This window comes from Triticum dicoccoides, chromosome 1B (assembly GCF_002162155.2).
Source record: "Triticum dicoccoides isolate Atlit2015 ecotype Zavitan chromosome 1B, WEW_v2.0, whole genome shotgun sequence".
NCBI lineage: Eukaryota > Viridiplantae > Streptophyta > Magnoliopsida > Poales > Poaceae > Triticum > Triticum dicoccoides.
In genome coordinates, this window is record NC_041381.1 from 299169644 (window position 1) to 299180037 (window position 10394).

Consider the following 10394-nt stretch of genomic DNA (forward strand, 5'->3'; position numbering starts at 1 on the left):
CAACCTAGATGACTCAAACTAGGTGCACACTTTCCAGCCACCCGAGGCGACCGCCCATACCAGCCCCTACGGTGGCGTCGCCCCTTTTTGCATGTATGATTTGGGTAGTGAAAAATATTCAAGTGGCGCTTTTGATTTACCCACAAAATGGTTGAATTGCTTGTTTCTATGAACTCAGTTCGCCAATAATGTGAAGGATGCCAGTCTTTTCATCCTATTATAGATTGCTTAGATCTCGATATACCAAATGTAATTGCATGAAATATATAGTAAAAGCCAGTGTGATGTGTGTGGCTACAACTAATCTGACTACACGTCCTCATATAACATATTAAGGATGCACCATCTTACCAGATTAACCATTCGACTTACTAATGCAGTGTGGGAAGAAAGAAGTATTGGGACTGCATATCCAAGCAATTGATGCCACGGACTCCTTCATAGAACCTTGGAAGCGAAAAAGAAGTTGTTGTGTGCCTATACAAAGATCTAGCGTAAATCCAGTTACCTGCTTCTCAGAATTTTAGTTAGCCACTTATTGCAAAATTGTTCAATTATGTTGCTTGGCTTAATTTAGGTTGCTACTTGTGATGCCCGGATAATTAGACTACAGTATTCCCACGTCAGTGATGCCACGTCACCACAATTACTGTTGCTAATCTCGCATTAGTTCAAAATGATTCAAATTCAAATTTGAGTTAATGGCAAACATCAAAAGTTTTCAAACGTTAAAACTGAAATGTTCGGTTTGCGGAAAATAATCCATACATTATTTTGGTGAAGTAACCACACTTTTACACAATGTTTAAATATTCTGAAATAAGCAAAACAGTAGTAGAAACAGATAATTAAATGCCTTTTTTCAATTAATAAAATATTAAGCTAATTTATTAATTGCCCGAACTAATGGGGAACTGACATATTTATAAGTACTAATTTAGGTGCTAGTGGTAAATTTCACAAAACCTAAAATAAAAAGGAACTAAAAATAAAACAGAAAAGAAATAGAAAACAAAAGGAAAAAGACAAAAGAAAAATAAAAACAAAACTAATCTACTGGGCCATGTGACCCATTAGCCCAAGAAAATGGCCCAGCCCACCCCTGCCATCCCCTTCCCGTCGCTACAGGAGACGGAGGGGGCCGTGGCAGCCATCCACGGTACCTTGGCCGCGGTGGCGGCCATCGGCGACCCCTGCCCCGCCTACAAGCCCCGTCAATGCCCCTGAAACCCTAGCCCCCTCACAGTCCTTCCCCCCCTCGCGCCCCTCTCTCTCTCTCTCCCGCGCCCAGCTGAGCTCCTCGTCGCTGCCGTCCCGTCACCGCCACGGCCAGCCAAGGCGCCCAAGAGGACCACCGCAGTCGTCCCCTTTGGCTACGGGGGCGCGTTCAAGCCCGGAGCCACCACATCGACTGGATAAACGCCATCTTCTTCCTCGGTCGTCGCCGCTGTTCTTCATCGATCCGTCGCCTCTGCAGCTCCTAAGCCACCAATGGGCCTCCGTGTGCCTCCGCAGTGAGCTCCTCGTCTGATTCCCCCTCTTCTCCGGCTCGATCCGTTCCGTTTGTGTCCGTCCTGTGAGCTTTGTCCGCCGTGGCAAAAGTTCAGTGTCCGCGTACGTGCACGCTGCTGCTCCTCTGTTGCTGATGCGTCTTGCTGCTGCTTTCTACCTACTGTTGCTTGCCGCTGCTCATGCCGTCACGCCGTGCCTGCGCTCGCTGGCCTCTGGCAAGACCGGTTGTCCCCGGCCGCGCCTACGCGCGTGCCCACCTTCGCGTGGCCTCGCCCCCATGCATGCTCCCGCGTCGCATCACGTCCCCTGCTGCTGCTGATTGTTGGTGCCGTTAGGTGCTTCTTCTACTAGCTGCCGCTGCTTGCTGCTCTTCCGGCTGCCTTGTGCGTTGCTACTTCTCTTACTCTACTGCTTGTTCCTGCTGCTACCTAGCCGTTGCTTCTGCTGATGTTTTGCTACTGTTACTCTGCTTTGCTAGTTGCCTGCTATTACGCTAATGCTAATGGCCATGGCCGGGCACATGCTTGTGTGCGTGTTTGTGCAAAGCCACCAACAGTCGGCCGATGCAAATTAGCTTAGGGGCTGATTACTAGTTAGGTTAACTGCTAACCAATGACAATGGCCCCCACTGTTAGTTAATCTAATTTAATTAGAGTCTAGTTATCCTTAGACAATGACATGCGGGACCCACTTACAATATTCATATGTTCACCAGTCAACATTTGACCGGGTCAACCCAACCCCACTGACCCCACCTGTCATACACTATGGCTACAATAACACTAGGTGACAAAATTATAATCTATTTTATTTTCGATTTAAATTAATTCTAGAAAATGAATAAAACTTTGAAAATTAACATAAAATAATATGTAACTCGGATGAAAATATTTTGTACATGAAAGTTGCTCAGAACGACGAGACGAATCCGACTACGCAGCCTGTTCGTCAGCCACGCGTCCCTAGCATAGAGAACACGCAACTTTCCCCCTCCGGATCACGTGTCTGAAAACGCGAAACACCGGGGATACTTTTCCGGTTGTTTTCCCCCTTCATAGGTATCACCTACTACCGCGTTAGGGCACACCTAGCACCGCGTATTGCCATGTTACGCTTTGTATTGCTTTGAGTGCTTTGTTATTTATTGTGTCCCCCCTCCGTTACTTCTTTCCTGTAGACCCCGAGACTACCGGCGACCCCAGTTCGACTACAGAGTTGACGACCGCTCCTTGCTAGAGCAACCAGGCAAGCCTCCCCTTTGATCACCAAATATCGCCTATTCTACCCTCTACTGCTTGCATTAGAGTAGTGTAGCATGTTACTGTTTCGATTAATCCTATTCTGCTGCATAGCCTGTCATTGTCGCTACATCTGTTGATACCTTACCTGCAATCCTAAATGCTTAGTATAGGATGCTAGTTTACTATTAGTGGCCCAACATTGTTGTCAGTTTGCCATGCTATACTATTGGGCCGTGATCACTCGGGACGTGATCACGGGTATATACTATACATATATACATACTTTACAGATGATGACTAAAGTCGGGTCAGCTCGTTGAGTACCCGCAAGTGATTCCGATGTGGGGGCTGGAAGGACAGGTGGCTCCATCCCAGTAGAGGTGGGCCTGGGTTCCCGACGGCCCCCGACTGTTACTATGTGGCGGAGCGATAGGGCAGGTTGAGACCACCTACGAGAGAGGTGGGCCTGGCCTTGGTCGGCGTCCGCGGTTACTTCAAAATAACATGCTTAACAAGATCTTGGTATTTGATCTGAGTCTAGTCATTTGGTCTATACGCACTAACCAACTACGTGGGAAAGATATGGGCACTCGACGTCGTGGTATCAGCCGAAGCCTTCTTGACGTCAGCGACGGAGCAGCGCGCGCCGGATTGGACTGGAACGCCTCCTCTTGTATTAGGGGGATAGGTCTGCTTTCGGCCGCCCTCGCAACGTGTAGGTGTGCAATGGGCGATGGGCCCAGACCCCTGCGTGCATAGGATTTAGATCAGCGTGCTGACCTCTCTGTTGTGCCTAGGTGGGGCTGTGACGTGTTGATCTTTCGAGGCCGGGCATGACCCAGGAAAGTGTGTCCGGCCAAATGGGATCGAGCGTCTTGTCTTATGTGGTGCACCCCTGCAGGGAAGTTTATCTACTCGAATAGCTGTGTCCCTCGCTAAAAGGACGACCCGGAATTGTACCTTGACCTTATGACAACTAGAACCGGATACTTAATAAAAACACAACCAGACAAGTTCCACAGACAACCCGGTGATCTCTTTTCCACAGGGCGACGAGGGGAGGATCGTCGGGTAGGATTATGCTATGCGGGGCTACTTGGAGGACTTCAATCTACTCTCTTCTACATGCTGCAAGACGGAGGCTGCCTGAAGTGTAGTCTTGACAGGATTAGCTATCCCCCTCTTATTCTGGCATTCTGCAGTTCAGTCCACTGATATGGCCTCCTTACACATATACCCATGCATATGTAGTGTAGCTCCTTGCTTGCGAGTACTTTGTATGAGTACTCACGGTTACTTTGCTCCCTCTTTTCCCCCATTTTCCCCTTCTTCTCGGATGTCGCAACCAGACGTTGGAGCCCAGGAGCCAGACGCCACTGTTGACAATGACTACTACACTGGAGGTGCCTACTACTACGTGCAGGCTGCTGACGACGACCAGGAGTAGTTTAGGAGGATCCCAGGCAGGAGGCCTGCGCCTCTTTCGATATGTATCCCAGTTTGTGCTAGCCTTCTTAAGGCAAACTTGTTTACTTATGTCTGTACTCAGATTTGTTGCTTCCACTGACTCGTCTTTGATCGAGCACTTGTATTCGAGCCCTCGAGGCCCCTGGCTTGTATTATGATGCTTGTCGGACTTATTTATGTTTTTAGAGTTGTGTTGTGATATCTTCCCGTGAGTCCCTGATCTTGATCGTACACGTTTGCGTGCATGATTAGTGTACGATTGAATCGGGGGCGTCACACTACTGATTACATAATGCCATAGCCTGTTAATACTATTATAGACTGCGCCTATCTATGTGTTTGATACTTACTGTTAAGAATTACCTGTTTGCCTGAACTTAAATAGCTACTTAAGCACGTAGATAGCTGGTCATATGTACTTCTAGGGTGTAGCAGAATTCATGTGTAATTTACTTTCTGACACCCTATTTGTTTAAATGGTTTACTGTTATCACTTGTAGCACTAGTAATGTTTGCATGTTCATAGATAGACAATTGTCAGGTTTATATGAGGGACACCGTCTTTTTAACTTATATATGTCTTGGAATCATTTTGCTTACATCAAAGAAATTTACAGATGTCTGTGTTGCTGGTAAAGCGTACCAACTTGTTACTTTAATACGTTGCCAATAACTTGTTAGTTTTACTAGTTCATGTGTAATTAAATACGTTGCCAAAACCGGTTAGTTTTACTAGTATGATGTTAGTTTCTTATGGCTCTTGCAAAACTTTATTTATTGATTGCTAACATTCAAGTTTGCAAGATCCAACTGAAACTCTGTTGGCACATGTATGTTTTCAGAAACTTCTTGTTTACCTGGTTTACTGCTATAACTTGTTGCTGTAATCATCTTACCAACTTCAAGTTTTCAGGATCCAATTGGAAGCCCAATTTCACAGCAGGTACATTTTCAAAAATATATTTGTGTAATAGGTTTGCTGCTGTAACTTGTTGCTCGAATCAAGTTACTGAGTACTCAACTTTTCAGGATCCAAGAGAAACTCCAATGCCACAACAGGTTCCTTTTGCAAAACTTGTTTGTTTAACTGCTTTGCTGCTGCAACCGGTTGCTCTATCACATTACTGGCTACTCAACTTTTCAGGATCCAAGAGAAACTCCAATGCCACAACAGGTACCTTTTGTAAAACTTGTTTGTTTAACTGGTTTGCTGCTGCAACAACCGGTTACAATGATGTTAATAACTACTTTTCAGCATCCAACTGAAACTCTTTATTTCCTTGTTTGTTTAAGTGGTTTGCTGTTATAACTCCTAGTTGAGACGTTTTGCAAACTTCAACTTTTCAGAATCCAACCGGAACTTTAATGGCATAACAGGTTAGCCCAAGATCAAAGAGAGAGGTCCCCATTGATGTTGTATCATCCCACAGCAGTGGCACCGGCCCAATCGTGCGTCATGAATTGCCAACGGTTGATACTCTAGAGGCTAAACTAGTGGTAGAAAGAGATTCTGCTTCTGCACTTAGAGATGAAGTTGACATGTTGAGGAAGCAAACAACACAATCACAAGCAGTACTCAAGACAACCATTAAATATTTGGTGGATTTTAAAATGAAGCAAGCTGAGACTGACCGGATTTTTAGGGTCCTGTAGGAAAAAAGGAAATTAAATTCCCACTTGGTAAATAATAGGTGAAATGTTCTTTCCATCATTGAATAACCTTTGTGTTGTTTGTTCATGTAATCAATCAAACCATTTGTTTTAGAGATCATGTAATAATTGTTTTTGTTTTTTGGTTTGTAATTTTATTTGAGCACAAGTCTGTATTAATTGATACGACTGGGAGACATTTCATTTTGATTGTTGTGACAGACTTACAAATATGCCAATCGGGCTAAATGTGCATTCAACAATAATAGTAGTATAGATGGACCATAAGTGGCACGCATTGGAAAGGGCCAAGATGCTGGTGCTCTTCTAGCAAAAAAAAGTACAGCGGCCTGGCTTATGTATGTTAGTTGATATTATTGATCCATATACTCTATAAGTGTTTATATGTCTGTTAGTTTTGTACATTATTGGTTGATTGACTCGGTATTTGAATCTTGATACATCGCTTGTGTACATATCTACATGGGAGTACACATTATGCTACGTGTGACATTTGAGTTGGACATACACGTTCCAAATATTCGAATTCACCTTAAACTGGATTCTAGCTTCTGAATTCGAGTATTGGCATTTGTAAATCATATTCATATATGACAGCGGAATACATCTTTGTCGCGCTTTTTAAGATATATAAAAACACATATAATGATTTATAAAGATTTGTATAGGAATACAAAATGGATTCGAATTTAGTTGCCAGGGTAAACGTGGATGCTTATTGTCCCAAAATTCAAAAGAAGCGGCAAAATGTCCACTCCCACGTCTGCTGCCCGAAGCTAAGTGTTTGGGAGATGGAAATTACTATCTATCCCTTTACACGGACAATCCATCGGCCCGATTTCCACCGCTCTCAATAGGGGTAGGTTAGGAACTTCAATTAGACGTGACATGACCGCTTCTGAGTCCATTCCCACATGGTGGGCGCCAAACATGGGCGGCAAAACACATTTGAATCAAGCTCGTCTGAAAGACCTCTGTTTCTCCCTCCATTTCCCCATTCGTACACGATGGGCGGCAAAACAAACTCGACTCGACTGAAATCGATGTAGGAAAATATTTTCAATAGGGTTAGGTTGTAACTTCACTCAGACGTGACACAACTGCCCTACGTGTCAGCCCCGTTCATACATCGTGGGCGCCAACCATGGGCGCAGAAACACCCTCTCCTCGCCCTAAATCACTTTGGGCAAATATTTGCGAGATGCGGGATTACCGTCCAATCCCCAACCAACGAGATGTCCAAATTTTAAATGGGGGCTAAGTTCGTAACTTTCCCATATTTCACATAGGCGCGTCCCAAAAACATGGTTCCCCGTACCTCTCTGTGATGCCCAATATGCGGCCCTATCCTAAAGGACCTCAAAGGTCCCACTAAGCATAGAAGCGCATATTGGAGACGCTTTTGCAAGGTGGATATCATTACATCAAACCATTACATAATAGTTGGGGATACATACAAGAGGCACAAATGCCCAAGAATACATAAACATCATACCAGAGATCAACATCCGACTACGGATGGTACACAAACAGAAACTCAAACAATATCCACCCTGCTAGCCCAGGTTGCCGACTTGGAACCTATCCCCTGATCGAAGAAGAAGCAGAAGAAGAACTCCAAAACAAGTCAGCATCGCACTCGCGTCATGAACATCACAATACCTGTACCTGCAACTCTTGTTGTAGTAAATCTGTGAGCCACGAGGACTCAGCAATCCCATTACCATGGGTATCAAGACTAGCAAAGCTTAATGGGTAAGGAAGGGGTAAAGTGGTGAGGTTGCATCAGCGACTAAGCATAAATGGTGGCTAACATACGCAAATAAGAGCGAGAAGAGAGCAAACGGAACGGTCGTGAAGCTAGCAATGATCAAGAAGTGATCCTGAAACTACTTACGTTCAAACATAACCCAAAACCGTGTTCACTTCCCGGACTCAGCTAAAAAGAGACCATCACGGCTACACACACGGTTGATGCAATTTAATTTGAATCTGGTGTCAAGTTATCTATAACCGGACATTAACAAATTCCCATCTACCACATAACCGCGGGCACGGCTCTCGAAAGTTTATACCCTGCAGGGGTGTCCCAACTTAGCCCATCACAAGCTCTCACAGTCAACGAAGGATATTCCTTCTCCCAGGAAGACCCGATCAGTCTCGGAATCCCGGTTTACAAGACATTTCAACAATGGTAAGACAAGACCAGCAAAGCCGCCCGATGTGCCGACAAATCCCGATAGGAGCTGCACATATCTCGTTCTCAGGCACACCGGATGAGCCAGACGTCGGGTTGGCATAGACCCTGGTTGCCCAGGGGGCACTGGACATCGCTCGGTTTGGACCAGCACCCGGAGTAGCACTGGCCCGGGGGGGGGGGGGTAAATAAAGATGACCCTCGGGCTCTGGAAACCCAAGGGAAAAAGGCTTAGGTGATGCAAATGGTAAAACCAAGGTTGGGCCTTGCTGGAGGAGTTTTATTCAAAGCAAACAGTCAAGGGGGTCCCATAAATCACCCAGCCGCGTAAGAAACGCAAAATCAAGGAACATAACACCGGTATGACGGAAACTAGGGCGGCAAGAGTGGAACAAAACACCAGGCATAAGGCCGAGCCTTCCACCCTTTACCAAGTATATAGGTGCATTAATTAAATAAGAGATATTGTGATATCCCAACATAATCCTGTCCATCATGGAGCAATCTTCGACTTCACCTGTAACTAACAACGCTATAAGAGGGGCTGAGCAAAGCGGTAACATAGCCAAAACAACGGTTTGCTAGGAAGGGTGAAAAGGTTAGATCAAGGCTGACATGGCAATTTTGGAGGCTTGAAGAGCAAGTGATAGGTAGCGCAGCATAGCGATATAACGAAGCAACTAGCATAGCAATGATAGTAGTGAGATCCAAAGTAACGGTCATCTTGCCTGAAATCCCACTAGGAAGAAGAACGAGTCCATGAAGAAGATGAAGCCATGAAGACGAACCAAAAATAGACGAACGAATCCTCAGGATTGCAACAAAACAGGAACTATCGAGAAGAAGCACAACCGGAAAGAAGCAAACAACAAGGTAAACACACAACACATAGACATGGCATGATGCTCAACCAAGTATGATGCATGACAAAGGCTACATGAATCTACTCATGGCAAGAGATGATGCATACAAGAGCAACACATCAAAGCAAGTTTAAATGAGGCCGGAAACAACATATAACAATTCCGGTAAGTCCTCATATACCAATTTCGAAATTGGTCCAGATCTGAATAAACCTTATGTTCAAGTTGTTAAACACCAAGTTAAAGAGCACCATGAAGATCTACACAAAATTCTAGTCAAGTTACATATAAAGGTCATTTAGTTCGGAGCTACGGCCTAGAAGATATGAGCAAAACAAGTTAACCATGGCATTGATACAAAATGCATTCAAACATCAAGCAAACACTCTCAAAACAAGGACTCAACATGACAAGATGAAACTACATGCAAAACTAAGCAAGTTTCATATAGAGCACACTCAAAACGGAGCAACGGTTCAACACATACACATGAAACAAGTTTAAAGTACAAGCTGTCCAAAACAGCAACTAGGCATCTAGCAAGCATCAAACAAATATGCTATAGCACCTCAACATGAAGAGAAAAGGCATGGACATGATGCATAGGTAAAGCATGACAAAACATGAACACTGAGCTATCTCCAGAAATTAATAGAACATGCTCAAAAGGACATGGCAAGATTGCAAATAATAACAGTTTCACAGACTTTGCAGAAATCACTGAGCATGACAGAATTAACATCAGGTTGCAATGTTTAGAGCTATCAAACATTATGTTACAGCAAGCTATCTGTGACGCCCGGGTAATTAGACTACAGTAATCCCGCGTTAATGTCGCCACGTCACCTTGGATACTATTGCTAATCTCGCGCTAGATCAAAAACCGGTCCAAAACATTCAAAGTTAAAATCAAGTCAAACAGTTAAAGTTTTCAAAAGTCAAAACTAAAATGTTCTTAACATGACTATTAATTCATAAGGCATATTGGTGGAGAAACCAACGCTTTACAAAATGTTTAAATGTACTAAACTAATTATATCATTAGCTAAAACCATTAATTAAATGCCTTTTATGTTTTGAAAATTTATAAACTAAATTATTTTGGGTTGAAACTTTTTGTGGTTGTGACATAAGTTGTAACATCAATTTAGGTGCCACTTTGGTATTTTGTTAATACTAGGATAATTAGGAACTAAATGAAAACAGTAAAGTAAAAATACAAAGGGGGGGGAATTAAAAAAACCAAAAACAAAAGAGAGTAAAAGCGCCCCCCCGCTGGGCTTCGGCCCACCAGGCCGCTACCCGGCCGGCCCATCCCACAACCCCCCTGGCCTACATGGCCTCACCCCTGAAACCCTAGCCCCCACGCACCACTCCCCTCCCCCCCGTCGCCCCACGTTCCCCCACTCCCCACTCCCCCTTCCCCCGATCCAGAATTGGATC